Genomic DNA, 24,605 nt, shown 5'->3' with positions numbered 1-24,605 from the left:
ATATGTATCTAGATACAATCTCTTTCAAAATTTTATTTTAGTGTCTCATTCATTATTCCCAGAAAGTCTATCCCCCAAATTACTGTCCACTTAGAATTTTACAAATATCTCAGAGGAATGAGTATCTCTCATGAATGCCCTTGCAGATGACACGCAGGACAGTACAAGAATAAGTACTCCTTGGGAAAATGATGTTGAGACCTATCGACTTGAAGGGAAAGAACAGGGACTATCTGGACCACAGAATGAAGTTACACTGAATGGAACAGGCTCTCAGTGTCAGGACAAGGAGGGAGCATCCTTGTTTAAATGGCACTGCCCTGTGGCAATCAGGTAGAGCATAGACCATGGATTGCTACACATGAAGGCCCCAAATCTGCCTGGTCCACATGTCCTGTCTACCTTAAATGAGGGAGATACCATTTTTGGTTAAGAATGTGATATATATTCCTAAAGGAAAATTAGGATGACTTCTCCCTATATTATTAGGGAACAGATAAGGTATAATTTTTAGTTATTTCCTTTCCTCGTTCTCCCAATTAATAAATATTAGTAGATTCTGATAGAAGTATTTGAGAGCATTAGACCAGCACTTGAGAAAATACAATTAGCAGTTGGTTTATTTGCAAATGTGGTGCCTGTGTGGTATTTTACTGTATGCTTGATGTCTGGGGTTGAGAGGAAGGAGACGCTTTAGCTCATGTTTATAGTTTACAAATAAATGTCGATTTGGGCCCTGAAAACATAGCTGCTGTGTATCTCTTTCTGCAGATATAAATGAGTGTGCTGAAGGGCTGGCTCACTGCAGCCGTCACTGCATGAACACAATGGGACCTTTCACGTGTGCCTGACACCCCGGCTTTGAGCTGGGAGCTGATGGAAAACAGTGTTACGGTAAGTGGCAGCAAGAGAAGCCCAGGAAATGTGTTGCATTTTACAAATATTAAACAAGAGTAATAAACAAAAGAACTGTACCGCATAACTTGCCAAAGCAGAAGCTTCTGGAAATGTTTTCCCCTGGGGTGTGGTAAGAGTGGGATCTTAGAAGTCCAACACCCTCATTGTGGTTTGAGGAAACAGGGGCCCAGACTCCACAGAAAATGGTTGGCATAATGACCACAGTGTACACAGTAAGGGCTGTCTCGAGGCTTGTGATCCAGGGCTCTTTTGGACCCACAGCTCTCCTTTGTGAGGAGTCTGCCCACCTTCATCACCTCTGCCATGCAGTATTTATTGAACACTAATAACTCCAATGTAAAATACCAGGAAAAGGAGCTAGTGGTGGTGACGTACAGGAGCAGCTCGTGATTGAAATAGTGTTCCTGGCACATCGGATGCTCTAATGTGTATTTTTCACATCAGCTCTTCTCCCTTTCCCATTTCTGTTCATTTCCATCATGCCTTTTTTTTTTTACATTTTATTTGTTTTTGAGAGAGAGAGAGAGAGAGACAGAGCACAAGTGGGGGAGAAGCAGAGAGAGAGAGAGAGAGAAACATAGAATCCGAAGCACGCTCCAGGCTCTGAGCTGTCAGCACAGAGCCCGACACGGGGCTTGAACTCACAGACTGTGAGATCGTGACCAGAGCCGAAGTCGGACGCTTAACTGACTGAGCCCCCCCAGGGGCCCCTTTCCATCATGCCTTTAAAGAGGCATGAAGAGCTTTAAGCAGCTTCTTCTGACTGCATTCTCTTTCACTGGCTCATCTGTGTACCCCTTTTCTTCTTCTTACTCAAAAAAAGATGGACCATGTCATCTAACTTTAGCCTTTCCTCACCTAGGCTCCATTATACAATTTAATAGAGCTCTTATTGTGAATATATTAAAATGTTAATATGTGGAATTATTAACTGCTATTAATAGCTATTATGTCTATTTTGTTTCGTGTCTTCTCCATTGGTCCACTACTCAACCTATAGATGAATAATGCACTTTCTGCTTTACTAAGCTTAAAATTATCTGATACAAATTCCCTCAAATTCCATGTTCTCTGCTTCAATATTTCTCTAACTCACTCTTCCTCCACTTCTTCCCTCTTCTTTTAAATGACAGAAGTTTTTTTTTTTTCTTATTTCTTTGGCTGATTTATCCACCCCTGCTTCTTCTTATGTAATCAGGGTATATCAACAATGCATTTTCTTTCATCTTTAGACTCTGCCTTTCTGTCACTGACTTCCTCCCTTCTTTCTCTACCAGGTAAATTGTGTTGTGTTCCGAACACAACCATGTTAATTAGTTTTACTTTGAATTCAAGACCATAAATCTCCAATGATTATGCAGCATGACTGGAACAATCTATACCATCAGAATATGTCTATTTCTATCCTCATCAAAAGGAATTCGAACACCTTCTCTTTGTGCTTCAAATTTTTATATTTGAAATTTTATATACCCCTGTTTTTGCCTTTATCCTTAGCTTGTTTCTTACGTCATCAGGGAAGAGAATGCAAACTACCAGTCAAGTTAGCAATTGACCCAAAATGCCCCATAGGGTCTCACGAAAAAGACTTCACCCCTGTTAATATAAAGGAAGTGGTCCTAGTACTATCAAAGGCTGCTTTCTCTACTATACTTCAGATTCCATTCTCTCTCATTATCTCAGTATCTTTGCTATTGCAGTTATCTAATGGAACACTCTCATCAGCCTATCAACATGGTCCAGTATCTCCTGTCTTTAAAGTACCCTCCTATGAGACCATGCCCCACTATAGCTTCAGTCTGATCCCCTTCATCAAACTTTTTTTATCACTTAGCCAATGTTTTCTCCTCATGTTGCACTCTCCCATTGTCCAAGACTAATCACATCTCATCTCTACCCACTCATAGTCATCCATAGTTTCCATGCTGCCAGGCTGCTTGTTAGCATCTCTGGTTTTATCCAACTTGACCTGTCAGCAGCATTCAACACACTTGACTAACCCCTGTTCTTATTCTTTTTTTAAATGTTTATTTATTTATTTTGGAGAGAGAGAGAGAGAGAGAGCACGCACACGTGTGCAGGGGAGAGGCAGAGAGAGAGGGAGAGAGAGAATCCCAGACAGGCTCCACACTGTCAGTGCAGAGCCTTACACAGGGCTCAATCTCATGAACCATGAGATCATGACCTAAGCCAAAATCAACAGCCAGATGTTGAATGGACTGAGTCACCCAGGTGCCAGAAGTTAAACCTTTCTATGTCTCACTTTTCTTCATTTTAAATTGAAATCAAGTTGGGCTCTTAGCCAACTCAGCCACCCAGGTGCCCCCAACCTTCTTCTCAAAACATTTTCCTTCTCTTTCATGTTTTCACATTTTCCTGGTTTCCTTTCCATCTCTTTCCCCTCTCTAAATGTCCAATTTATATTTCATTTCTCTTCTTCTGTTCACTATATGTGAATATATCAAACTGTGTACTCCTTGTCTCCACTTGCTTGACTGATAGGCATTACAAAACAGAACTGCTGATTTCCAGTCTCAGTTCCAAATATGCTGTTCCCTGTCCTCCATACCTTAGAAAACTATCAATTCAATGTTGGAGCCAAAAACTCAATGACACAAAATTGGTAAGTGACAGCACTGGGACTTGAACTGGGGTCTTTAGGCTCCAAATATGCTGTCCTTTCAACTTTCTCATGCATTTGTATACATTGTGTGCCTACTTATTAATTTAATCAAGGAGGAATGATAGTGATAAATAGAATAAACAAATTTGTGTTCTTCCCTAAGCTGTCTCATGAAGAGACATTTTTAGGGTCACTAAAGAATTTAAAGAATTCGTCTCCACTGCACAAAATTCTATGTTTCTTTAATGCTTGGGTTGCCAGTGTAGCCGTGAGTTCTGATGGTATATTTCTATTGCTTAAAGTCAAGGCAGTTTTGCTATGGTGGTATTTGTCTTTTCAAGAGCAAACTAATAGGACAGGAGAGAAGAATTAACTGCTAATTACGATACAACTTCTGAAGTGAGTCTTTCTCTCAGTGCCCTGAGGAGTCCTTTCAAGCAGAGAGAAATGTGGATGAGTTTTTCTTTCTTATTAATATTTTGACTTTTTAATGCGGCCAGAGGTTTAGGAGGTTTAGGAAATGAATATACTTTACAAATGTCTGAAATAAAATCTCTTGCAGTCTGACTGGTGCATTTTCAGTTGTCATGAAAGAGGGGGCCATTATTGCTAATGACTTATGAGGTACAGGCTTTCAGTAGAATTTACTTGGTAGGGCAATTTGCCCTAGAGTTGAATACGTTTGGTAGAAGTGTAGTTTTACATTTTTTTCCCTTATGAGAATATTTGGCTAAGTTCTTTGTGCAGGTCTCACTAGGCCTCAATATTTACTAACTGACACACAAAACTTTCTTGGTGAAAACTGGTGTTTTGGGTGGCTTCAAAACCGGTAGGTAGAGGAAGTGTTTTCAGAACACAGTAATGTTTAAGGATGAATTATGTGTCCTTCGGATAACAAGTATATTTTAGGAAAATATTGTTTTAGTTTTTTCCTAGGAAAACAATGTTTTGTGTTTGTCTAATTTCTCCTCAGAGGCTCTAAAAACACTGTATAGCATAAAAATGAAATCTTTATGGAGTGGTATAACTACACTATCACTGACTCATGATTAGAAATTGGAAAATTCCTGGGGTGCCTAGGTGGCTCAGTCAGTTCATCATCTGACTCTTAATCTCAGCTCAGGTCTTGATCTTAGGGTCCTGAGTTCTAACCCCACATTGGGCTCCATGCTGAACATGGAGCCTACTTTAAAAAAGTAAATAAATAAATTGGAAAATTCCAGATCCAGCGTGGTTAAATAAGACTTCCCCAGATTACCAAGCAATTTAGTGTACACTTAATATGTTGAATAAATAATGGTTATTTGCTCTCTGTGACAAACTACAAGGATCATTTTTTAAAGTTTTTTTTTTTTTTTAAAGTAAGATGGTTGAGAATTATTTAACACCAGTATCAAGGACGCAAAATCTCAGCTTACTTCTAGTGGGCAGTTATAATAGATCTAAGTATGCACTTGTTTTAGTTTCATGTATTCTTTAATAAAGGTTACAACAATGTAATTTATATTTAAATTAAATTACCACCAGCAGTCTTACAACTGCATTGTCCACAGAAAATAACCAGAATAGGAGCCATGATTTAAAGTATGTCTCCTTAAAGAGTATATGTTAACGTTATAAAAATATCAGTCCTCTTCATTATTTTGATCTTTCCTTTAGCTTTCGAATTTCCCTCAGTGCTAAAGTAGTTGTTTCTAAACCCAAAGGGATCCTTTTGTCTATTCAATCATTCGAAACCTATTTTTGAACATCTGCGATGAGCTGGGTGATGCAGGATGATGATGGCACAGAGGGATGAGCCCAATGACAGGATGAGCGCTGAGTGCTCTGCAGAGGAGCACATAGGGCGGCTCCTACCAGAGACTGAGGCTGGGGGCCCAGGAGCTATTACCATACAGGCGCTGCAGCAGGGATCAAGACCGTTTGAATGCTGATACAGGTCTTCAAGGGTACTGAATCCCTAGTACCCTTTTCCTCTTCTTTCCTGTCTCTCTTCTTCAGTAGTTAAGAATGGAAGGAAATGAACCAATATAAACACTCTTATCAAGAAGAGGTGGGTCCAGGCAACACAAATGAAGATCTATAGTGGCCAGTGGTGAAAATAGCAGAATACCCAGATTCTGTATTTTTAACAATGATTCAAAGCATTCTTTATTTCTCATTTCCTCACTTAGAAAATGATTGATTACAATGCCTGTGTGCTTAGGACAATTGGTATCCATATGCTGAGGCCAGTGTCCCCCTAAATGCCTATAGTTAGTTGCATGTACCAGGATCAGCAAATTGTTTTTCAAAGTCATAGTATGTTTATGTAATAAGTGATGCTCATATATATCAAAACTAATTAGCACATCAACACGATACTAGTTACTACGAATGATCAGCTCATTCATTGGTTTTGTGATCATACTTTTGTAAGGCTATTTTTAACATTATTTTCATGTACTTACAGCCTCTAAAAAAGGACAGATAATAACATACCATTAGCTTGAGAACAGATGCGTCAACTGGCAAACAACCTACTTGCGTTCTGATCATCGATTCAATGTGCGTATTTTTTATATCCTGAAAATACTGAAAATTCCCAGAGGTAACTGTCTTTTAAGAAGAGTGTTTAATAACCACTGGTGGACTCATTACTTTTCTGTATCACTTCATCAGTTTAACATTATTTATAGGTTTATTTTTGATAAGGTATAGACATTTGCAATGCCTAATAGCCCTCAGTTTTATATGTGTAGAGTGTTGATAAATTTCCAATAAAGTTTGTCATCCTCCTAACAGAGTGTACCCATTATTAACATATATTCAGGTTTCCCTGTTGTTATGCTAATAACTCTCTTTTGCTTGTTTTGGAAAGGGATTGCATTGGAAATTGTCAATAGCTGTAAAGAGAACAATGGTGGTTGTTCCCATCACTGAGAGCATGTACTTGGGGGGGCCCCCCATTGTTCCTGTAACCATGGACACCAGCTTGATTCAGATGAGAAAACATGCATAGGTAATGTATGGTAAATGCCATCTTCAGAATTTGCCCTGGATTCATCTAGCCCTTTCATCTCTAATACATATTTGTGGCTGTAGTATGCAAGGAGAGGTGAATTGAATAGTATCTCTGGCTACTGGATAATTGTAAAAGAAAGATTTCTTGGCAGAAGACATCATTATATTTAGGTATTTATTTTGAAATTAAAGATTTAAAACATTTTAACAAAATATATCGACTTAATAGTTTTATGTCAAGAAAATCTTGCAGGGCCTATCTAACCATTTAATGTAATTTATGATTCAAACAACATATACACCCTGCTTTACCTCAAGCAGAAACTAAACCATTGATTTTCAGCTTGGTGATAATTTGGGTGCATGTGCAACTTTGGTATTGCAAGTAGCTATATTCCAAAAGAAAACTTTAAAAGATATTATTCTTTGGAAATCCCACCTCAAGCCCATTCTTAGTGAATAATTTTTCCAACATATTATTAGACTTTGATCATATGGGAAAATAAGAATAAACTCCACCTTAACCTTGTTCCATATGAAATGTTTAATCCAAAGCTTCTGAGAAAAAGGAATATCTACTAAAAATAGGAATAGTGAGCATCAAACTGTATTACTATGTGCTTTGGTTCTGAGAGAACCTCTAAGCCCCTCAAGCAATTTGCCATTATTCAGGAATTGTAATACCCTATTTGCTTGTTCTCTTTTGGAATACTTTATATCACCTTTCTTAAAAATTATAATATGAATCTGAAAAAAAATCTTTGACCATTTCATACTACTCAGTGTGGTTAGAGACAAATTGAAGTATCATAAAAGAGGTGAATTACAGAGGTCAAAGTATTTGGGATCTTTTATTTTGGCCCTATAACATGACAGAGTGTACTTAAAGGGATTTTGGAGTATTCTGGTTTCATAAATTATTTAACCAAAACAATGTCATTACACATATTTCTTGATCCAACATTGCTTTCTGCATTTTTCCCAGTCTACAGTGGTTAACTTAATGAAACCAATTACTTCCCTTGCCAATACGCTTATATTTTTCTACCTTGCTAACATTTTTATCTCTGGAAAATATAAAAGACTTTCTTCTTTCCTCCCTCCTTCTCTCCCTTCCCTTGTTCCTTCCCTCCTCCCTTCCTTCCTTTCTACCTGTCTTTCTCTTTTGACTGTTGGATAAGAGAAACTGGAATTTTGCTAAACCTCTGCAACTTACAATCTGGTGTCTTTCCTTATTCTTTGAAAAGTACAATTCAGTGAAGCTCTTATTTACAGCTAGAAAAAAAAAAATAACATCTGCCAGGGTCAAAATGTGGAAAAAGTACATATTTATAATATTTCAGCAGTCAGCATGAGGTTGTACTGTTTATGGCTCAAGTTTATTTCATCTTCCAACAATAAATAATACTCATTCCTTAAGTCCAAATATTCACTTGAGTAAAGGCAATGATTTGTTTGGAGTATACATACACATACTTTGCTTATTTGCCTGAGAACAGATTAAAGCCATGGATGCTTTATAAGAACATTCATGCATAAAGGAAACTAAATAATTTTTTAGCTTATTTTAAGATTAGCTTTTCAAAATATAGTTGAATATACAAATAAATGTGAAAATCAGTCATCTAATCTGCAAATGTTCAGTCTTACCCAAATGCAAATTTTATTAGGGCTAAAACTTAGAGACGTGTTAAGTGGCTATCCAAAATATTAGTGCCTGACAGGCAGTAAGTTCACTAAATTTAACAATTGGTAATTGTTAGGAAATATTTTTTTTATTTCTAACCTTTGGAGCTTTATTCAGTGGTCATATATGGGGAACAAATATAAAAGCTCAAGTTCTCTTATGGTTTACTTTTTCTGTTGTTTTTTTAAGTAGGCTACATGCCCAGAATGGAGTCCAACATGGGGCTCAAACTCATAACCTTAGTACCAAGACCTGAGTTGAGATTGAGAGTCAGATACTCAACCAACTGAGCCACCCAGGCATCCCTTATGGTTTACTTTGGATGCTCTTTTGAAATTAGAGCTGAAATGTTAAATTATTTTGCCTTGCTACATTTGCCTTGTTGATACTCTTTTATTATTATTATTATTATTATTATTATTATTATTATCATTATTAGGGCTACAATTTTATATACAGGTGAATTTCTCTGTAACACTGCAACATTTGGCATATTGGCTTATGTCAGAAAAAATAGAGATGAGGAAAATTAAAAGGGAAAAATAAGCAAGCAAAAATCTCACCAAATAAGATCAGAAAAAAATATATAGAAATTTGGGGAACAGGTGATGCAAAAGTTGAAGAGACAGGGCATTTTAAGAAACGCTTATGAGGCAGAAAGGATGTTCAGGTGAGTTCCAGACTGAGGATGTTACAGATGAGACACGCTAGAAATAGACCCAGAGGAATGATAACAGAAGAAAAATCCAAAATGGATCATAAAATGATAGTTAGATGGAGGAACTAATTTTCCAATTATGCGATACAATTGTGCTCTGTGCTAGTTGAGAACAGGGAATCCTAAGACCTCTATGTTTAGAGGCTCTGGTGGTATCTGAGAAGACTTAAAAAAAAAAGAAAAAAAATCTTAAAATTAAAAAAAAGAAAAACCTAAAGTATAATGTTTTTGATGAAATGAAACTGAGTTTTATAAAAAGTATTGGGGGGGTGGCACCTGGGTGGCTCATTCGGTTAAACGTCTGACTTGTGGTTTTGTCTCAGGTCATGATCTCATGGTTCGTGGGATCAAGTTCCACACTGGGCTCTGTGATGAGACCACCAAGCTTGCTTGGGATCCCCCCTACCCAACACCCTTCCCCCAGTCATGCTTGCTTGCTCTCTCTCTCTCTCTCTCTCTCTCAAAATAAATAAATAAACATTTTAAAAAAGCAATAAAAAAAGTTTTGGTCCGCTATATTCATGCTTTTTAATCCAAAGGGCAAAAGAAGGTTTAATATAAAAAAGGCAAAATTATCACAAGGAACTTTGTGAGCAGCACTGCTTGTGACATTTTGCAAGAGGAAGAACGTTTTGTGTCCAAATGACCCTCATTTAGATATTTTATGGTGACCCTTCACCTTGGCTGATTGATTGTACTTTTTTTCTTTCTTTTTTCTTATCTACATTTCTTACATTGGTACCCTTTCCAAGGTTAATTGAGACACTGACCTTTTATATCTGTGACTGCTCATGGAGTTATGGAACAATGAAATTCAGTAAAGTCAGCACTGAAGGCCACCCAACTTAACAGCTGAACAAACAGAGGGGGTCAAACTGAACCAAGGGCAGATAGCCAAAAACCCTGACCACCCAATTCCCAGCTGTGTAGCCTAAGGAAATAGTGGGTGAAGAGTCTGTCACCACTCCTCAGCCAATTATGCTAGAAATGATCACCTCAAAACTCAGGTCAAATAGATTATTTTGCAGCTGAAAGCTTTTGATTGGACATCTTCTGGTGCATGTTTATTTTCCTCAAGGCAATTATGTCTTAGGAAGCAACATTCAAGATGGTAAACTTTTAGAATAATAGTGTTGAAGGAGACTTAAAGACAATTATTTTAAAAACAGTTTATCTGATAGGACATGCCAAGGTAATGGTGTCACCAATGGTGATAAAACCCCCTAGATCCCACTCATCCATCCAGTCAAAGCATCATCAAATAGTTCAAGCAAATGCCCTGAAATATTCTGTCATTTAAAAACATAATATTTAAAATGATTTTCTGCCCTCTCTCTCAATTGCAGTTACCTCTTCTCTTGCCAGTCACATGAATTCCATTTACTTGGGATTGTTCTTTCATCTGAAGTTCTGGAAGAACAAACACATTATGGAGGCTAAGACTACCTCCTCTTTGTAGCTACAAAATGTTCACGAAGTGGAATTTTTTGTCTCTTCTCAAGACTGGCTGTTGTTGTTGTTGTTGTCGTCGTCGTCCTCTGATCTCTGTTTATTCAGTCAGATTGCTGTTTAAACTGGGAAAATAGCAGATATCTCTTTTCCTGTGCTTATCAATGCACTTGGACATGATTTACATGCTTTACAAGCATAGGAGAAGCATTTAAGAAACAAACCCAAATGTGGGCCTCATTCTTTTTGTGTTATAGTTTCTTTGATGTTTGTACTGTGTAGCTTGAGAAACAGAAAATGATCAGTAAAACAGTTGTAATTTGGAAGTTAACCGACTTCTATGGGTTGGTTCAATTCCGGTCTCTTAAATAACATAAATGTCCTTTTCTCCTTCAGACCTCGATGAATGTGAGAGTTGAGAAGCCTGCTGTGCCCAACTCTGCCTCAACTATTTAGGAGGCTGTGAATTCAGTTGTCAGGAAGGCTTTCGAATCACTTCTGATGGTTGTGGATGTGATGGTAAATTCCTGAGATCGAACATGAAATCATTATGTGATGTGGCAATCAGTGCAGGATGAACATCTGAGGCTGAGGGTTAGGGGAGGAAAGGGAAGGTTTTGACACTAAAGGGACTTGGATTTGTATGTGCTTCTACCATTCACTATTGTATGAACTTGGGTGACCCTAACTGCTCTGAGCCTCAGATCCTTATCAGTAAAGTGAAGACAATAATAGGATTAGTGGGTAAATTAAGTAAAGTAATAAATGTAAAGTGCCTAGTACAGTGATTGACATCAAGAAATCACTCTGCTAAAAGTAGCTATTATTAGTATAATATTCATTGGCCCATAATCCCTTTTACCTAATTTAATATACATAGGCAAGAGAGATATTCAGGGAGGCCATAGCACACTGCCATAAGAATCACTCATGGCAAGCTTGATGGGAATTAAAGTTGGTTGCTCAAAGTCATTTTAATTAAGAGAGTCAAAGCAGAAGGATTGCCAGTTCATGACCACAGTTCAGATTTTTACTACATTCCTTTACATAACCGAAATTAATCTACCTAATGCAAGCTTTCAGATGAGTCATTTTATAATCTTCCGATTTATTTGTTAAAACGAGTTTTATGATATATATGTTTAAATATCATAGGAAAGTGCGAATTTAGTGACTAGGATTAATTCACCTCTTTATACTACTAAAAATGGCTCTTGTAAGTCATTGGTGTAATTTATTTCTTAAAGCTTATCTTAAATATATAAACTTTTTTCATTTATGATCATTATTACCATTATTTTGATCCATAATTTTTAAATAGAAGCAAAGATTAGAGGATGGATATCTATTTTAATAACAGTAAAATTACGTGAGAAGGTTTTAACGTTTTAGAGAGAATAGTGTTTCTTTGCTTAAACAACTTCCCCTACATTCTTTTGAGGATGATAGGTATGTTTCTTCATATGGGTAGCCAAGCTCCTTAGGCTTGCAGTGTAGATAACAGCAAAGAATATAAAACTGTATCTATATTCTAAACACAGTAGAGTATATTACCATTTACCACATTCCATCCAATTAACAAGGCCAAAAAAAAAATTGAATTTCACGTACCATCTGCTTTTAAGTAGAGTGAGCCAAGAGATGATTGTATGGCGTGAATGTACATACTTGGGTACACACATCCAAATGGGAAAGGTATCCAAAATCTGAAGCAAAACTTAGAAACTCAGCTTTATAAATGAACTTTTAGTATCATAAACACATTGACCAAAGTCTGGGCTCAAGTGGACATACACCACTAGTAAGTCATGAGATCAAGGCCTTCCATCTCTAAAATTGTCCACAAGCCTTGTACAGAATTACATGTGGAATAAATTCTTCACCATAGATACTGAATAATTCGAGAATGATGAACGTTCTGCAGAAGTGGTGCACAGCCTGAGACCATTGAATGTCTTTTAAGTTGTATATTCTTCATCAAAATCTTGTGATCAAGGTTTCAGGAAGAACTTGTCTGTGTAGATGAACTACAGTAAACTTGGAAATGAGTGGAAGAAAAATAATTGGCACGGTATACTTGAGAAGAGTTTGGGAGCTATGCTTTCTACATGGACAAACCTTGTTACTGACTAATAAAGGTCACAAGGGGAACACAGTGATGCCCATGAGTTCATAATGTCTATCTTATCTCTCAACACCTAAAAACAACATTGTTTAAATTTTCCTAGGTGTGGATGAGTGTCTGAATGTCAGTAGAGTCTGTGACCAGCTGTGTATGAACTCTGTGGGAACATACGACTATACCTGTGTGGAAGGCTCCAGAATTGGAAGTGATGGGAAAACTTGCATCTGTAAGTCACTGTGAAGAATTTTATTGTTTCTCTTCTAAATATTTCCACCCTCATCTTGTTCTTGGAGAGAAACGGAGACCATGTGACCCTTAACTCAACCTGCCCTCCCCTTTCCCTCTTCACAGACTGAGCTCTTCCTTTTCCTTCGGTTCAGTCCCCTGCAGTTTCAACTTCGTGCTTGCTGCTTCTCACCTGCATTTACAAAAGACTTTTTGAAAGGGCCTTCTCAAAGAGATGCACCTTCCAGTCACCCCCTGCCCTGGCTGTCTGATTCAAACTCTGTCATTTCTCTCATCAACCATTGCTCAGTTTTTCCTTCTTTTAAACAGCATGTTGTACCCAGGCATTTTTCTGTGTGGCCTTAGCTTTAGATGCTGACAAGCCGGAGGAAGAAGAGGAATTGGAACTTGTAAGGTTTCCAGGCCTTCTATTCAAGAGCCCACCTCAACTGCTTCCTGATGTTGCTACCGCTCTGCCTACCGCCTACGCAGATGAAGATGAGGAGGACAGGAAACGCATATTCGGGAACTGACTGCCCTGCATAAAATTGGTGAGTGAAAGAATTTAATTATACTCACCTCTTTGTTTTTCGGTATTTCACGTAAATTCTCTTCTTTGTCATTTCATTGTCGATATTTAATGCCTTTGAGTCTTTTAACATGATGGTAGCAAGAAATGTGGGGCCCAAATTGCATCTTCACTGCTTCCTGTCAAATTCTACATCTTTTGTCTTTCTTCCTTTTGCACAATAACGGTTGTTATGTAGGTGTGTGTAGAAGTGGAAGTACAGGGTGTGGGGGGGGATGTTGAAGTGCAAGACAGTGAAATGGAGCTGGAAACTATCTTTATATTAGCATAACGGGGAGAAGGGTTGTACTGGGACCTTCTGGTTCTTGTAACTATTACAGCTCCACTAGAAGTCACTATTACATAGTTGAAATTTACCTCAAATAGCCTTAAAATCTAGATTCTTTCTACATTTTAAAATGCCAAAAAACAATTGTTCATTATGCTCAAGTGGACCAAGAAAAATATCTTTTAAAATGTGAGCAGTTTCTCTTATACATCCACGCAACAGAACTGAAGCATCAAATCACTTCTGATCAAAATAAATTAGCATACCCTCTTTCAAGAGTAACAGTTTGCAGCCAGTCTGCTGCCTCTTTTTTTTTTCTTTTCTTTGTAAAACAGAACTGCTCTTTTTGTTCTCATCCTATTCGTGGTATTTTAATACTATCAAAGCTTGGAGATTGCTGTAGAAAGAGTTGGTTGAAATGGCAGAGACACATTTATGATATGGTCAGTCATAATAATAATATCAATAAATGTGTCTGCATAAAAATGGAAATGCTTTGATATTTCTTACATAAACTCCTGATACTTTGCCTTCTCAAAGTCAGAAGAGATAGAATAGAGACCTTACTAAACCTGACAGACTTTCAACTAGAAAGTCTGAAAGACCCCACCTAGAAACAGGAGCAAAATTTGAAATGGAGTAGTCCTGAAAACAACTGAAATCGAGTCTCTCCATTCTTATTCAAATTAAGGTAATTTCCCCAAGGAATAGAATGGAAAATCACATTATGTTACATTTACACAATAGAAACCTACACAGCCATTAAGAAATAAACTAGCAGGGCACCTGAGTGGCTCAGTGGGTTAAGCATCTAATTCTTGGTTTCAGCTCAGGTCATGATCTCATGGTTTCGGGAGTTTGAGCCCCACATCAGGCTCTGTACTGACAGCGTAAAGACTATTTGGGATTCTGTCTCTCCCTCTCTCTCTCTTTGCCCCTCCCCTGCTCACACTGTCTCTGTCTTTCTCAAAAATAAATAAATTAACTTAAAAAAATCTAAAAAAAGAAATGAAAAAAAACAAAACAAACAAACTAGACTGCACACAATATGGGTGTTTCACAAACATTCTGAGGGAAAGAAGCTTGATACCAAAGAATACATACTTTTTGTAAAATTCATTTATATGAAGTTCTAAAATAAGAAAAAATAATCTGTGGTGATAGAAATCAGAATAATGCTCAATTTGTAAGGCTAATGATTAAGAAATCATCAAATTACCTTCGAGTGTTTGTGGTACTGGTAGTTATCTATATCTTGAACTGGGTGCCAATTACAAGGGGTTATTTATTTACATTGTGGAGAAAAAAGTGTGAACTCAAGTATGAACTTGAGTTTTATGGACTTCTCTGCATGTATATTAAATCTCAGTAAAAAATTTCAAAAATATTACTGGAAGAAAAAACAGCAATTTTGTATTAAAACAACCTAGAAGGAATAACACCAAAGTGCCAGAAACATAATTTTCACGTTCAGGAATCAATGATAATTTCTTTTTACTTTTTTGCTTTCTTAACCATTCTCAATAGTCTTTAGGGTCTATATTTAAAGTTCTCTTTTAAAAGGTTTTATTGCTATTATCTTTCTGAGACTGTTCAGGAATCATGCTCAAAGATCTTTTCATTTTTTCTTTTTCTTTTCTTTCTTTCTTTCTTTCTTTCTTTCTTTCTTTCTTTCTTTCTTTGAGAAATGAAGGGTTTCATTTCCATTTTCAGTGATGTAGACAGTATGGGCCAGCTGAGATGGAGTCATAGTTCTGTCAGCCTAGATCCCACCTTCAGACACAATTGCCCTGTGAGCTGTGAGGACTGTCTGAATGGAGGCAGATGCCCAGAAGGGAGGAGTGAGTGCTCTTGCCCAGCTGGCTGGGGAGACACGCTTTGCAACGACAGTAAGTCATACCCCGGAGTACTGGTAGAAGGGTAATGAGTTGTCCTTTACTGCTGGTAAATTACTGTGATGAGTTCTCTTTTACATGTGTTCTCCCTAAAACGTTTTAACAAAGTAAACAATTGGTATGGTGACAAACCAATTTATTTGCTGTGCATAAAGAAATGCTGAGGTTTTGCACTGAACATGTGATTAGGTGGGGAGATTTTGTGTTACCTGGGAAACTTGATGCGCTGTCTCTTGTTTATCCCCAGAACATAAAAGTTAATAAAGGATCCTAATATTCTAGGCCTATAAAAATCCCTCCATTTAAATAAATCATTAGGCCCCGGCAAGCTATTCCCAGTGAAGGAAGAAAGAATTCATGTTACAAAGTGCAATTAATGGAACTGCTTTATGGCTTCTTCTTTTTGTTTATTTGTTTTTCTTTTCTTTCTTTACATAAGATGTAAATATAGCCAATAACACTTTTTTTATGTGTCTCATGAGAAAATATCAAAGATTTGAAAAAACGATACCGCTAACAAATCTTTTCTTTTACATTTTAAATGGAGGTATGCTTGCAGGAGAGAAAACTTCCCAGTACTAAAACCAAAATATATTGACTGTTTCCTCTTCCTCTTTTTAAATTTACCTTATAAATATTTAATGAAAGGGTTTTCTTAGTTTTTGTGATTAGCTTGGAAAATGATATAAGCAGATTTTCTTTTGAGCCCCTTGCATATGGGAACAAAAATGACTAATATTGGTTGTGAGACAGATGCAAAACTTGAGTCAGAACATAGGAAGTAGTTTACCCAAAATTACTAGTTACAGCGTTGAGGATCTTCCTTAAGTGTGCCTCTGATCGTGTTTCTCTGCTGCTCAGAAAAACTTCAAGGGCATCCATTTCCTGATACATAGGCACACGCTTCTAATCTAGTACTGACAACCATCTACAATCAGACCCTCATAAATCCTTTTTTTCTTTTTATCCTAATCACAGCTTTTTGCTCGGCTTATCATTTCCAGCAAACTAAACCACTTGCTACTTACTGCTTTTATCAGCTTTGTGCCTTTTGCTGAACTGCCATCTTTGGCTCTTGCTGCTTATTGCACGAAGCTTTATTTGATGGCTCCAGTCTAGCCACAACTATTTACGTCTTTGATGGATTTCAAGTCATTCTCTCTCTCTGAATTGGAGTTAGCCATCTTCTGTTCTGTCTCCCTTACTAGACTGAGAGCTCATCAATCAGGTCCTATTCATGTTTCTCCAAAGTAAAGGCACTCAGTGCATGAATGGACAAATGACTACGACTTGGTGTTGAGAGACCCCACTATATTGACCTGCAACTTGACAGACTCAACTATATACAATTGGGATCAAATAAATGTTGTATGACTATTAGGAAGTAAATACTTCCCTTACATAAGTTTCATTGGTAAATGCGCATCTTCCAAACCCTTCATCCCTAACAGGGCAGCATGAGAAATAAAACTAAAAATCTATCGCAAATACTTCAGAATAAAACATCTCTGATACAAAATTAATAGAGAAGTGTTAAAAGTGAGCTTGTTGATGAAATGAAGAGAAGATGATCTCTTCTTTAGCTTTGGAAAACTCTGAGGATCTCTTAAGTGTTTGCATGGTCCTGCAAAGGGGAGTCTGTTCCTGAAGCAGAAGCTTATAAAATCTTTGCGTTTCTTCTTTTGTTTTTCTTTTTTACAAAAACAGAACAATCGAAAAAAAAAAAAAAGTAAGTGCCCACTAATTCACTAATTCTTTAACAAAAGGGAGGAGTAAAAACATTTTCCTAAAATTCCCTATAAATGTTGGGCACCTAAGTGGCTCAGTTGGTTGAGTGTCCATCTCAGGGCTTGAGGCTTTGAGCCCCGCAGAGGGCTGGAACATGCTTTGGATTCTGTGTCTCCCTCTCTCTCTGCCCCTCTCCCATGTGCACTCTGTCTCTCTCTCTCTCTCAAAAATAAATCAACATTAAATTCTTTTTTAAAAAACATCCCTATAAACCTCAATAAATAGAAGGGACTAATCATTCATTACCCATATTTTTAAATTACCAGCTCTTCAAATGTAGCAATGAACATTAAAATAGAACATTCTGCAGAGATCTGCAAGGTTAGTGTTCCCAATGAGTAGCTTTTCTAGCCCAATATCTATTGGTCTATAATGAAAATATTTACTTTGAGGTCTTAGAAATTCCTCCAAGTAATTATAGTGAAACAATTTAAAGATCATCAGATATTAATTTTAATAGCACATATTAGAACTCCATTTCTTTTGAAGAGATTTCAAGTTGACTCATTTGTTATTGTGAGACTCCAACCACTCGAAAGGGAGGGTAGGAAGATTTCCATATGACAAATGAGTGGACTATATATGGAAGAGAGGATTCATGACTTCTTCCAAATCATCCAGCTTATGGTGTGGGACGTTTGTTTTACAATTTTCTTTTCCAGGATAATTGCTCTGTTTGATGCTTATGAAGTATTTAGCAAATCCTTGTACTATGTAATATCATATTCCACTTCATGGGGGAATGTAAGTTTATGGTGTTGGTTTGCCAGTGTTGACGAATTTCTATAATCCATATACTGCGCAAGCTATTTAAACTTCACTAGCTTCAGGGCGTGGGGGTGGCTCAGTCTGCTGACTGTCCGACTCTTCATTTCGGTTCAGGTCATGATTCCAGGGTTATGGGATCAAGCCCCACATCTGGATCCATGCTGAGTGGAGCCTGCTTAAGATTCTCTCTCACTCTCCCTCTGCCCCTCTCTTGCTCACTCTCTGTCTCCCTCTGTCTCTCTCAAAAATAAAATAAAATAAACTTCCTTAGCTTCATTTTCCAGGTTTATTTTTTAAAAATGACTCCTCTATAGTTGCTGTAAGAATTAAAAAAAAATTTACTACAATGTCAGTTTTAACCAATGTTGCCATTTTATTTCCTATCCCTTTTGTTCTTCTCTTCCCTTTCCTTCTCCTTTGCATAATATCTTCAAGCTGAAAAGGAGAGAAAAAATGAATAAGAAGCCAAGTTTCCATATTGACATCTGGAATTGTGTAGGTGGGCAAATAGAGGAGGTGATATAAATGTAATTTTATAATATTTAGCCAGCTATGATAAAATGCCAATGAAAATGGTTACTGGAATCATCTCAACAGCTGTATTTAGTCAAGTTTAACTTCTAGTCGCATTTTTCCTAATTTATTTTTTTAATGGAATACTAAACTCTTCCCAAAAAACAAACAAGCCAAAGAAAACAGTTGTTTGCTTGACTTCATCAGTCTCTGACCATGCAAAATACCTTGGCACCTTGAAGACAGTCTTAGTTGCATTCATTCCTACTAAAAATACATGCCATTTTTTTCCCCTACATTTTCTTCCCAGTTTTCAAACTGGAAGTTTCCATGTATTTCTCATTAGGGTTGGTGACAGTTATACACACAGATGTCTAGGTAGCTGGGAAAATGTGAGTGTGAGAGTTGAAGGAATAAGGTAAATTTTGCATGTGAACCTTGTTATCAGTTCTTCAGTGACCCTCACTCTAACTAGCTGCATCAGTAATCCCTCTCAGGAGTGATGATGCCATCCAAGCTAGAGGCATGCCAGTGACTCTTTCTTGGTCTGTAAACCAGAGATTTTAATTACCTGGTATCCATTCTAATAGAAAGACAGGTTTGTTTTTGTTTGTTTTTCCTCCACTCTATCATGAGTATATTACATTGCTTATTCACTTTCTCCAACTGTCTTCATATTTGGTTCCCCAAAGACCCATGGGAAAGCATGTGGCAGCATCTGTGATTGTCAGAATGGAGACACTTGTGATCCTCTGACTGGGCAGTGCTGGTGCCCCCCAGGAGCTCCTGGCAAAGCCTGGGAAAATGGAAGGAATGACTGGTGCTGGTCACGTGACACCACTCCTTAAGTTCTTGAGGTTTCTAATAGGAAATGAGCTAAATGAAAATCACATCTGTATTTTTCAAGGTGGTCTTTTCTGAAGAAGAAAAAAAGCTATATCTGCATATACAAGAGTACAGTTGCTTTGAATGATGCCATGTATATCTAAGCAGGATAAATCTTGATACAGAGAAAACCTTCTTGTTCTCCTGAGCAAAAAGTTGAGTTTGTGTGTGTACGTTTGGATCTAGGAGCTAGGGGGGATTTATTTGCTCTGCATAAGAAAAAGAAGTGGAGCTCTTTGGGCAAACCAGGGAGGAAGAGAGATGAAAATCAGAGAAGAAAAGGAAAGGAGGGTGTGAGGACAAAAAGAGGAGAAATGATGGATGAAGAACTCACAAAATACCTGTGAGTGCTGTGTGTGGATTTTACATGGAAACCAGTGAAGAGGCCACATTTTCCGCATAAGCAGATAAAAGACAAAAAGGAAACTACTTGTACAAGCCCAAGAGCTGAATGCAGAGAGTCGATGAAGATATAAGTCGTTGGGGACTGCCAGAAATCCTGGGGAGTTTAATAGATGCTCACAGATCACAGAACTGGAGCCACAGACACCAAGTTTACTTCCCCCTCTGAGAAATGTAGGAAGACCCCTGTTGGCGTCCCAGTTATTTGCACCCCCTGAACAATGTTTATTCACTTATTCAAAACGTATAGGTGAAATGGTAGCAAGGCAATCTGCCAGGCATTGTGATATGGTAATAAAAAATATATAAAAACTAAAAAAGACTCTGGTCGCTCCATGTGGAACTTACAGTCGTATGCAGAGCAGACATAAGTTACAAATATTGGTAGGTATTGCCAATTAAATATTAACGTGTGCTTGGCGGTCAGACCGGGAGGACAATGAAGACTGTATGGGCCAGGGAGAAGTAACACTTAAGCTGAAGGCAGAAAAGCAAGCAGACATGAAACAGGACAAAGAGTGAAGGAAGAGCATTCCACACTGACGGCATCTCCTGCTGCCAGACTCTGAAGTGGGAATGAATGAGGTTCACCAGAGGAGCCCAAAAAGGTCAGCTGGTGGAGCAAACTACAACTAGGGAGACATTAATGCAACAGGAAGTCAGCTGGTGCCTGGGCTCATAAATCTTATTAAGTTTGGAGTTCTTAATCTGACAGCAATGGCAAGTCACTGTAGAATTTTATTTTATTTTTTAATTAAAAAATTTTTTAAAAGTTCATTTATTTATTTTGAGAGAGACAGAGATAGCATGAGTGGGGGAGGGACAGAGAGCGAGGGAGACAGCAAATCCCAAGCAGGCTCCCCACTGGCCCCGCAGACACAGGACTCAAACTCACAAAACTGTGAGCTGAAATCAAGGGTCGGATGCTTAACTGACGGAGCCACGCAGGCACCCCAAATTTTAGACAGAGGATTTGGAATCATATTTGGAGTTTATGAAAAATCTCTCTAGCTTCAGTCCAATTACAGTGCAAACATCTTCCTTTCTACAATCCCCTTATTTCATGTAACAGCAGCATTGCGAGTTTTGCATGTGGGTAGTGTTCGCTTTGTTTGTCCTTCCAACCCTCCAGGATGCCCAAAAATGATCCTTTGGGAAGAACTACAAAAAGAAATATAACTGTGCCAACAATGACCATTGCCACAGGGTGTATGGTGCCTTATGTGTGAGCCAGGGCCCTATGGGAGGTTTTTTCATCTGAGTAAGTCATGGGCAATAATTTGTACTCTACATGAAGCAAGAAGGCTCAAAAAAGTACCAAAAATATGTTAGAGAAAGAGAGTAAAAAACAACATTTTATATAGTCATATCATATATATGATGGTTTATGTTCTAGTCTTTATTTAGCCTCCTGACATTATAGAATCTAGATTTTGATGAATGAAAGAAAAATATTTGTGAATTATTTACACTTTTTTTTCTAGTTAGTGCTTACCCTGAGAGGATTTAACTAGTTCATTTAAGTGGACATTTGAGGAACATCTGGGTGGCTCAGTTGGTGAAGCATCTGACTTCAGCTCAGGTCATGCTCTCACAGTCCGTGAGTTCTAGCCCCACATCAGGCTCTGTGCTGACAGCTTGGAGCCTGGAGTCTGCTTCAGATTCTGTGTCCCCCTTTCCCTCTGCCCCTCCCCTGCTCACACACACACTCTCTCTCAAAAATAAATAAATATTAACAAAAAGTTTTTTTTTAATTAAATGGACATTTGACACTTTCTGGGGATTGAATATCAAAGGCCCAGTGCTAGTTTCTTTTATTTCTGTGTTCTAATACAAAGCAATGATTATTCTATAAAATTTTTAAAACAGGCTATTCATTTTGCATTTTGGCCATCAACCATGTTTTGCAAAAGCTGCAAGAAAACACAATCACCAGTAAATACTTCAGCCAGCCATCAGTAACTTTTAGAGTTTCTCCCAGTGGGTCAGCACTGGTTGCCCACCACCCCATCTTGAAACAGTGTGCAAACACTTATGAGCCCACAGCAGTCTCTACCCTCTTCTTCTGCCCATTTCACATGCCCTTCTCTGGAAATCCTTCCTCAGTGGACCTCAGTAATACTGTGACCTGTTTTTTTTAATAACAGGGACCTTTTGGGGTCTTACATTATATTTTTAGTTGAATGTTCATGGATCTTATCTACTTTCTGAAAGGTATGCCCATTGAAGACAGAGAGTAAATTGTGAATATTCTAGTAAGAGAGCCAGAGAAGGCACCATAGAAAACTGAACCTGGGTCATGAGGAAAGGTTAGACTTGGACAAGCAAAACAGAAGGAAAGGGGAAAAGGCATGGGTACATGTGAACAATGCAGGTGTGGATGGTATGGTCTAGAACATGACATACCTCCTAGAACATACCAGGAGAAGGAGACCCATCTAGAAACAAAGATAGCATCACTTCTATTTTTGTTCCTCTAGGGTAACAGGACACACCCCATTTTTAGTAATAACTTGAATATTTTATAAGGTAATATCACATGTTTAGGCAAAAACATTTCAATCATAATCCATCTGGTCAAAAAGTCAAAGAGCAGATGGTGGTGGTAGTGATGGTGGTTACCATCTTAAAAGTGACCACCTTTAGGAAGAACATACACATTCTAGTTCTTCAGGATCCTTATTGCTTAGATTCAAGGCTTCATTTATTAATGCCACTTACCTGACCCTCAGAACCTTCATTTTGCAACCCTCTATTAGTTTTCTAAATCTATCATAATAAATTACCACAAACTAAGTGCTCTAAACAACAGAAATTTATTGCCTCACAGTTCTGGAGCTAGAAGTCTGGCGTCAGGGTGTTGGCAGGCCATGATCTCTTTGAAAGTGCTAGGGAAGGATCAGTTCCAGACCTCTCTAAGCTTCCCATAGTTCCTTGGCTAGTGACCATTTTAACACCAGTCTTCACATGGCATTCTCCCTGTGAGTGTCTCTGTGCACACATTTTACCTACCTATAAGGACACCAGTCATATCAGGTTACAGACCCATCCCACTCCATTATGACCTCATCTTAACTAATTGCATTGGCAACAACATAATTTCCAAGTAAGTACACATTCTGAAGTACTGAGTGTAAGGGCTTCAACATAAGAATTATGAAGGATACATTTCAATGCATAACGAACCCTGAGTAGATATGGGATTGCCAAAGATGTTACTCCACTTTTCCTTTTTCCCTAAGCACATTTTCAGTTATAGCTTCTTAATATGTCCAATTGTCATATTTAAGCATATTCTATCATGCCTGAGCTGTTCCCTGAACCACTGTTCTCCATGCTGAACCAGGAAGAGTAAGGCATGGAAGCCAGTCCAGGGAAGTGAGTGCTCTGGAATTCACAAGAGTCCTATCAAGGAGGACAAAAGCTCTGAGAAAGAGGCCTGCAATTTAGTTGGTCTAAGCCACAGGAAGGATTAGAGAGGGATCACGTAATTTATCATCCAAATGGGACAATATTAACAGTGAAAAGGAGTCCTGTTAATAAATCTGTTCTGCTTCTAGGGGTAACTCTGTTCCTGGCAACTAGGACAAGGATTACCCCGCATGGTGGCACTATAACCACTACTTTAAATTACCTCTTCTAATAATAGCAGATATTAGCAGATACTAATAATTTCCATCTAGCAGAAAGTCAAGTGGCTTATTTTGTTTTCTCCACGCAGCTTTTGAGAACAAAGCCTCTGTAGGCATACAATGCAGTTACCTGGAGCTTGGAGGTTACTTGAAGGATCTTGATTAGTCCCTTGGACATTTGTAATGGAGGAGGAAAAAACATGTCAGAGGTTTTGGAAAGGGAATTGAATTACTGTAAATAACCCCTCAAAGACAGAACTAAGGCTATGTTTTCCTAAATGCAAAGGTGGGACTTCAAATTAGAATTCCTGTGCTGACTACCATCCCTAAAATTCAACGCCATGGGGAAAATAATGAAGGAAAGGCAAACACCATTTGCCAAAAGAATGTGGCCAAGAAAATGCGGCTGTCACGATGAAAGTTTTGTGTAATCTACGTGATGTAAAATTACTTCCGATTACCATATATTGAAAGGGAGTGGAAACAATGGTGAGCCTTTACATCAGTGCTTGTCCATCATCCCCTTGCTGCGACCCGATGAATATAGGGCCTGGCAGATCTTAACAGTCCTTGGAGAATATTAACTATAGGCACCAATGGAGCACACTGAGAAGCAATTTCTCTCCCAGAAGCACCAAAGCCTTTTAAGTAGTTCAGGCTTCACTGTTCACATCCAGTTGCCAAAAAGCAAATGAATTGCCTGATTTGAAAGACATTTGTTTTTCTGTTTCTTTTTTTGGCAGTCAGGATGATCCCCTTGTTTTCCCCATAATCGGGCCCCGCAGAACTACATGCCTGTACACTGACAATGTAAAAGAAACAAAGCATGGTTTTCAGGTGACCGGTTTGCCTCAATCTGCTTGCAGACTGTCCCAAGGGGGTCTATGGAGCTGGCTGCTCTTCAGAATGTCAGTATGTGGAGGAGAACACCCTGGAATGCAGTGCCAAAAATGGCAGTTGCACCTGCAAATCTGGTTACCAAGGCAACAGATGCCAGAAAGGTACAATCTGATGATACATTTTCTTTCTTCTCTAATAACAATGCTCAGCCTTTGTTCGGCACCATATGATCATTAATTGGTTAATCTGCCAGTGTTTTCAGGAGATGGGTAAGCTT

At 38.1% G+C, this 24,605-nt stretch overlaps 1 protein-coding gene across 1 annotated transcript in view; it reads left to right on the top strand.

Annotated features, from left to right (window-relative positions):
- Window positions 1–24,359: 24,359 nt before the first annotated feature.
- Window positions 24,360–24,605, top strand: part of LOC106990035 (multiple epidermal growth factor-like domains protein 6) — a 70,372-nt gene continuing 70,126 nt past the window's right edge. Inside the window, exon 1 of the mRNA XM_027061475.2 lies at window positions 24,360–24,489. The gene's annotated coding sequence lies outside the window, so the exon portion shown is untranslated. The remainder of the gene's footprint in view (window positions 24,490–24,605) is intronic.

The sequence above is a fragment of the Acinonyx jubatus genome, chromosome C2 (assembly GCF_027475565.1).
Source record: "Acinonyx jubatus isolate Ajub_Pintada_27869175 chromosome C2, VMU_Ajub_asm_v1.0, whole genome shotgun sequence".
Classification (NCBI taxonomy): domain Eukaryota; kingdom Metazoa; phylum Chordata; class Mammalia; order Carnivora; family Felidae; genus Acinonyx; species Acinonyx jubatus.
The sequence above is the reverse complement of the archived record's forward strand: the minus strand, read 5'-3'. Positions and strand labels throughout refer to the sequence as shown.